Source organism: Rattus norvegicus, chromosome 6 (assembly GCF_036323735.1).
Source record: "Rattus norvegicus strain BN/NHsdMcwi chromosome 6, GRCr8, whole genome shotgun sequence".
Lineage (NCBI taxonomy): Eukaryota > Metazoa > Chordata > Mammalia > Rodentia > Muridae > Rattus > Rattus norvegicus.
The window spans coordinates 46,987,387-46,995,560 of NC_086024.1; positions in this window are offsets into that span (position 1 = coordinate 46,987,387).

Consider the following 8,174-nt stretch of genomic DNA (forward strand, 5'->3'; position numbering starts at 1 on the left):
TCTCCTGGCGTTCCAGCCCATCCTTCCCACTCTGGTAGCTAGCTGAGCCCTTGGGAGCTGAAGAAGACACTGGACTATTACACAGCCATGAAGGAGGGAGCAAAGAACAGACACCACAAAGACTCAGATGCATCCCAAGTCAGACCAAAAAGGAACGTATTGAATAGTCCCATTTACATAAAATTCTAGGAAATGCAAACCAATCTACTGTTACAGAAAGATCTGAGGCTGCCTGGGATGGTTCATCCTGAATGGGAGCATAGTTTCTGGATAAGACAGAACTCATTAAAGTTGGCCAAATTGCATCACTTAATAAGAGCAGTTTTAGTATGTAATTATGTAACTTCAGTTAAGCTACCTTTTGCTAATTTCTGGTTTTGTTTCATTTTGCTTGAGAAAGAGTCTCATTGTATAGCCCTGGACCTTCTGGGAATCAACATAGAGTAGACTGACCTCAAACTCAACAGAGAGCCTCCTGCCTCTGCCTCGCTATGCTGGGTTTAAAGGTGTCCGCCACTATGTTCAATAAGTTAAGCTGTCTGAAAGTCGGATCTACTGCCTACTGACAACTGACTCTTCCCTTCTACCCCACCACAGTACTCACAGCTCCAGTCTCCCTCATCCAGAGTCCACAGGATCCTGGCTAACACTAGGTCTCCTCCCAGGTCCCAACCCTTACCTGCCTCTGGGCCTTTTCCACAGAAAAATTGGCCTGACCAGTATCTTCCATCATAACCTCCTCTTTCCTTCTCCCTGGCTAGCATTACCTACTCCATCCCCACTCATCAGAACTAGGGCCCAGGCCCAACCCTGTGCTCTTCCCAAGACCCCATTCATCCCTCTTGTAGCAGAATCATCTAGGTCATGGCAATGTAGGAGGGCAGGGCTTTCTCTTTTAGATTCCAAAAAGAACTTTGGGAGAGCCTGGGTTAAGTATCTGCCAACCTCAGAAAACTCAGCAAATGTGAGAACAACCACTTACTAGGGCTCGACATCTAGAGGTGTAGCTGGGAGTGACCCTTGAGAGGAGGGCACCTTGACCTGGTGGGGGAAAGGTAATGTAAGAGGGCAGGAGGCCTCATGGTCTACTTCCCTTTCTGTTGCTGTGATTAAACAACAAACAAACAAACAAAACAAACAAAACCACTCTGACCAAAAGCCACTTGGAAGTAGCTTCATTTTATCTTCCAAGTCACAGTTCATCCCTGAGGAAAATCAAGATAGACACTCAAGCAGGAGGTTGACAGACCCGTGAATTAATACTGTTGTTGGTTTACCCACAGGCTCAGGCTTAGCTAGCTTTCTTACACAACCCAGGACCACTTGCATAGGGCATGGTGCCGCCTTGAGTGGGCTGAGCCCTCTTCCATCGAATCACAAGATATCACAGACACATACCTACAGACCAACAGTCCTTGGATTAAGATTCTCTTCCCAGACAACTCTAGACTGTGCTATGTGGACAACTAAAGGTAACTAGGATACCTTATAACTAGGTCATAAGTTGGTCACCCAATGACCTATTTCCTAGTTAGCTTATGGACATACCACCACAGGCCCTTGGCCTCAGCCTGTTTTGACAGGCCCAGCTGGGCCTGAGGGATAGAGGAAGCATTTCTATCTTCCATCTGCATCTCTGAGAGCCTTTGCCTCCAGGTGAGGAGTACTGGAACTTAGCTGAAGTTCTGGGGGACTGTATACCCTCTGGAACCCTGTCCAGGCAGCCAGACCCTCTGTTCTGCCTCCCAGAGCACAGCAGCAACCCCAACACACTCCCCACTAGCACAGTCAGGAGGAGCCCCATCCAAGCAGGGAAAAAGAGAGGCCCTCCACACATGGACAAGCATGCCTGTCAGTCCAAGAGAACAGCTAACCTGCCAGGGCTAGCTACAGCTTTTCCAGTGGCCGACAGCCAGGCCAGGAGCTGGCCTGTGAGTGTCTAGGCCAACTGGCTAGTGGCTGCCTTATTGATACTGGCCTCGGTGCACAGCTGGAAGACATGTGACCTTTCTCCTACTTCCAGCTCTGGCCTCCAGATGATTCCAGGCCTCTGAAGTCTGCAGCTATCACATGTTCCTGGCACAGAGGTCTCATCCATTCCTGCTCCTGGCTCTGGGCTGGCAGACTGCATTTGAGAGCAGAACACAGCAGCCAAGGCCCACTTGCAGGGCAAGAGCGACCTGCAGGGCTGGGTAGTGTCAGAGCCAGGCACAAGTCCTACCTGCAAGGGACCTCAGAAGCCCTCCGCCCTAAGCTCTACCCTAACACAGCTGCTCTCCCCTAGGCAGCCTTGAGGGGAGGGAAAAGCTCTGTCCAGATGTTATTACCCAGGGCCTCAGGCTAATGACATTGTATTTGTGGCTCTGTCCTCACTGCAGTACCCACCGGAGACTCTAGACTCTAGGCTCTGCTTAGGCACCAAAGCAACTGTACCCTCCCATGCCTTCATCAGCAAGGGCCTCTGGTGGGGACGGGACTTTGTCACTTCTTTTCTTTTAAGAAGATCACGGGTAGAAACCAGTCCATGCATGGCTGGGGGATGACTCTGTTGGTGATGCATTTGCTTCACAAGCAGGAGGGCCTTGACTGGGATCCCCAGCACACAGAGAAAAGATGGCTGCAGGGGTGCACACCTGTGATCCCAGGACTAGAAGGCTGGAGACAGGAGGGTCCCTAGTGCACACTGATCAGACAGTCTAGCTAGATTGCTGAGCTCCAGGTGCAGTGAGAGACCCTGTCTCAAAACAAGAAGAAGACAGGAGAGATGGCCCAGCGGGTAAAGGCCCTAACTGCACAAGCCTGGATACCTGAGCTCAACCACAGAACTATAAAGGTGGCAGGAGAGAACAAACTTAAGATACTCCTCTAATCTCCACATGTGCACCATGCGCGCGCGCGCGCGCACACACACACACACACACACACACACACACACACACACACACACACAATGAGAGTCAATAAACTAAAAATAATTTTAAAAATAATAAAATTTTTTAAAATGAATTGGAGAAGAATTAAGGAAGATGCCTAACTTCAACCTCTAGTCTCCACACGTGTACACATGAATGGACAGACATACAGATAGACAGACATGGAAGAGATGGAGAGGGAGAGGGAGGGAGGGAGGGGGAGAGAGAGAGAGAGAGAGAGAGAGAGAGAGAGAGAGAGAAGGAGACTGACTCTCCACCCCAACTGGAGCCTGCAGAGCAACTGTGTGATAGCCTGGTGGTACCCTGGAGATGTCATAACAGGATAATGGCATAGTGGTGGCACAATGATACGGTGGGGACACGCTGGTGACAGGGTAAGAGAACCTGAGTCAGACCCAGTCACCAACTCCTCATCACACCCCCCCTCCCCGTGCTTCGGTTGAGGCAGATCTCAAGCAACCCAGGAAGTGCTGTCTCAGGGGCTCCCCACAGGCCTTCCTGACCTCCAGCTCCTGGGCACCTGGGCTTACTTCAGTGTCACCTGAAGCTGTCCCCCTTGAGATGTCCTCCTGCCATCCAGCCTAAGAAGGAGGGTCCGGGCGCCAGCTCAAGGAGCTACCTTAGAAGATTCTGATCTAATACTTTGTTCCACCCAAGGAGGAAGCTTCAAAGCTCAAGGGCTCAGAACAATGCAAAGGGGGTGCATTGCTAGAGGTACCCCATACATCCAAAGACACATGGGGCCAGGCTGCCTGAAATCTGTCCCTTCCTGCTGGCCATGTGGCTGGTGAGTCGCCACCATACTTGTGAGCCACAGTTTCTGCAGTTTGACAGTGACACAGAGATCCAGCCTCGAGGGTGTGTATGAGGAGTTGGTACCTATAACCCCAGTACCTGGAAGGTGGACACAGGAAAGAGCAATAAATTAGTTCAGGGTTGACTTTACTAGGTAGAGAGATCAAGGCTATATGAGACCCTATGTCAAAAGCCAACCATTAGGGCTCAGTTGGTAGGGCGATTGTCTAGCACACATGAGGTCCCGAGTTCGATCCCCAGAACTGCATAAACGGGGCACGATAGCACATGCCCGAAGTGTCAGCACTTGGGAGGTAGAGGCAAAATGAATTAGATGGTCAAAGTCAGTGTGAATTACATAGCCAGTCTAAGGCCAACCTGGGATATATGAGACTCTGGCTCAAAAAACCAAAAACAATAACAAAATGTTAAACCAATCTAATTTTCTTTTTTTTTTCTTTTTTTCGGAGCTGGGGACCGAACCCAGGGCCTTGCGCTTCCTAGGCAAGCGCTCTACCACTGAGCCAAATCCCCAACCCCCCAATCTAATTTTCAACAACTAAATTATTCTAATATATAAGTCATAGAATAAATAGAAGATGAAATTAAATTAGATTTGTGATGAGAAATTTATGCAATTTCAAAGTGCCTGCCCACTAAATACTTATAATTTCATTTACATTATAGAAAAACATCACTTTGCAGTAGAGATGCCTAGCAGAAGTGCTTGATGCCAGGGACCAAAATGAACATTGAGGCAAAAGAAAAACTAACCTAAGACCATCTGTGATACAGCCAGACTGAATTTACCAGTCACCAAAGCAATACACTTTGTTAAAGGCAAAGAACTTACATACAAGGGAGCTGAGCCTGCAGATGAGAGACCCCTGTTCTCACAGCCCCTGCTGTAATTCACATCCGGGGCTCTTGATAGGGTAAGGAAGCAGGGTGGTCTGAGGCTTAGAGAAAGGTGATGAGCAGGGATGTTACCAGTGGTCTGTGCATAGGATGCTGGCTAGTTTTATGTCAACTTGACACAACCTAGAGTTACTGGGGAGGAGGGAGCCTCAATGGAGAAAATGTCACCATAAGGTCAGATTGCATGCAAGCCTGTGGGGCACTTTCTTAAGTAGTCATTAATGCGGAAAGACCCAGTCCATTGTGGTGACGCCATCCCTCCACTAGTTGTCCTGGGTCCTATAAGAGAGCAGACTGAGCAAGCCATGAGGAGCAAGCCAGTAAGCTGCTCCTACCTCTAGGTTCCTGCCCTGTGTCGGTTCCTATCCTGACTTCCTTCAGTGATGTGGAAGTGTAAGACAAGTAAACCCTTTCCTCTCCAACTTGCTTTTAGTCTTGGTGTTTCGTCATAACAATAGTGACCCTAAGTAAGACAACAGTCTAATGTGATGGGGAAGGTACGCCAGCAGGAGCATGAGGTGGTTGGTCACACTTCCCCTCAGCCAGGAAAGAGGGGAAGATGAATGCTGGTGCTCAGCCTGACTTTTATTCAGTCTGGGCCCAGCCCATGGGATGAGGCATTGGAGTTTAGGTGGCATTCACCTTTACCTAGCTCCATGTTAGTGGCTCAACACGGCGTCTTTTCTCCACAGTCACATCCCCTATTGTGTGAATAGGTAAACCAGAGTATGAATTTCAGACTCACGTGGGACCCACACTTGCAGAGACCCCATCGTAGACTGATCGATGTCTGGCTCAAACTAACCTCATTCTGAGGATGAGAGACCCAGGCTAGGCTATGGAAAGGAAGGCTGGAAGAAAACCATATCGAGGGCTTATCACCCACAGAGACCCCCAAGAGTGTGGTCACCCCCTTCAGAGAGCCAATGACCCTCAAACCAGCTGAGAGATACATAAACAAGGATGTCAAGCTCCCTCAACCTCCCAGGACACCACCATGTTGGGAATTGGTTCTAATGATTTCTCTTAATTCAGCTCCCAAAGCTGCACTTCCAGACCTGAGGGTCCCTGCCCCCAGCTGGCTTCGATCGATAATAAAGAATATTGCTGTACAGCCAATGGCTGGGCAGAAAGATGGGGGGGGGCTTTAGATTGGGTGGGCAAGACACAGAGAGAGAGAGAGAATGGGGAAGCAGGAAGATGAAACTTAAAAGCCTGCTGGCATGCGGGAATCTGGGAGAGTGGCCCTAGGTCTGGGGTAGCAGAGATGAAATAATAGATTTTAAAAGATGTTAACTCGGGAGAACCAGAGGGGAGTGTTTGCTAGCCGTGGGGGAAATTTAGAAGTGCCCAACTGAAGTTGCTTTATGAGGCAGCCTTCCTACTCGTGTGGTCTTTGTGACTTCCACCATGGCGTGCCGGGGCCAGGGTCAGACGGGTGCAGAAGGTGCCGGTGCAGACCATCAGCCTTATCTTCAGACACTTGCAAAACAGATCTCGAATTCAGGTGTGGCCGTATGAACAAGTGAATATGCGGATAGAGGGTTGTATTATTGCCTTTAATGAGTACATGAACCTCGTATTAGATGGTGCGGAAGAAATTCATTCTAAAACAAAGCCAAGAAAACAACTGGGCCAGATCATGCTACAAGGAGATAGTATCTGCTCCAAAGTGTTTCCACCGAGCAAGGGTCAAGCATGAGAGAAGCTGAGAAGGCAGCTCGGTGTTTAAAGGTGTCGTCTGCTGGGAGCTACATTTACTCATCTTGCTGTATTTGCACATCACTAGGTGACAATTTGTGAGAGTGTTTTTGTTACAAAAAAAAAAGATGTGCCCAATCACTGAGCTAGCCAAAGCATATCAGAATTGCTGGTGTGTGTGTGTGTGTGTGTGTGTGTGTGTGTGTGTGTGTGTGTCTGTGTGTGTGTGTCTGTGTGTGTGTGTCTCTGTGTGTGTGTCTCTCTCTTGTATATGTGTGTCTCTCTCGTGTGTGTGTGTGTGTCTGTGTGTGTGTGTCTCTCTCTTGTGTATGTGTGTCTCGTGTGTGTGTGTGTGTCGTGTGTGTGTATTTGTGTCTCTCTTTCTCATGTGTGTGTTTGTGTGTGTTTCTCTCTCTCATTTGTTTGTGTGTGTGTGTGTGTGTGTGTGTGTGTGTGTCTTTCATTCGAGAATGCAGAGAGCTCTCTGCCAGGAGCCAAAGCAGTATAACTAATTCACCACTACGCCACCAGGTGGCCATGCCACTTGAGATTAAACAAGTGTCCCCATGGGACAGGAACAATGCCTGAGCTATGGCCCGAGTCAGCAGTTTCCTTGTAAGGCCACTGTGAGCACCCAGTCAGACGATGGAGAGTTCAGGAAGAATCTTTATTATAGGACACACCCAGGGATGGGCACACACAACTCTGCAGGCCACTCTGAGAGACCTGCTTCTGCAGGCTCTAACACCCCACAACACGGAGATCTGCTTTCTCCTTCCTCCCACAGTGAGCTCTACACAGATTGGCCCTCATGACCACACCTATTACTCATGTTCGTCTACACACACACCCAGGCTGAATTTGAATGGAGTTCTTCTGTATTTACTTAAGTGCTGGGAATTGAGCTCGGGGCTGGTGTGGGATAGGTAGGTGGTCTACCCCGGACCTACATCCCTAGCTCTCTCTTTACTTCTTAGTTTTACATAGGAACACAACAAGTTGAGCAAGCTGGCCTCAAACTTGGGATCTTCTGCTTCCGCCCTGCTCACACTAACATGTTCAGGGGTGAAAGGACAGCATCTCTGCCCGCTCAGCACGAATTCACTCAGACTTTAGGGACCTTGATTATGGTGTTTGTGGACTATTGGTTTTTTTTTTTTAAATCTTTTAATTTTTTTTAAAAACATTTATTTATTATGTATACATCATACTGCTTTCTGCCTGTGTGTACGCCTGCAGGCCAGAAGAGGGCACCAGACCGGATTATAGATGGTTGTGAGCCACCATGTGGTTGCTGGGATTTGAACTCAGGACCTCTGGAAGAGCAGACAGTGCTCTTAACCTCTGAGCCATCTCTCCAGCCCCCATCTTTTAATTTTTTAAAATATTATTGTACATGTATGGGTGTTTTGCCTGCATGTCTGTGTACCACCTGTGTGCCTAATGCCTGCAGAGGCCAGAAGAGGGCATCAGATTGCCTGGAACTGGACCAGACAGTGGTGAGCCACCGTGTGGATACTGGGAATAAAACCTGGGTCCTGGGGAAGAGTAGCCAGTGCCCTTAAGCACTGAGCCCCCTCTCCAGCCCTGGGTTGGTGGCTTTGACACTGAAAAGAATCTCAGGACTAGCTGGTTTATGATAGAGCGGGGTTGGTAATTTCACTGAAGATATTTTGAGGGTTAAGAGGAAGAGAGACACTAACAAAGAAAGGCACATGGGTGGGGTTTTGCGCTTCCTAGGGAGTAGGGACAAGTACCACATGGGAATGGGCTCCTTCCAGACAGAGTGTGGGAGGCTAAGACACACCCGAGTGTGGGTACGGAAGA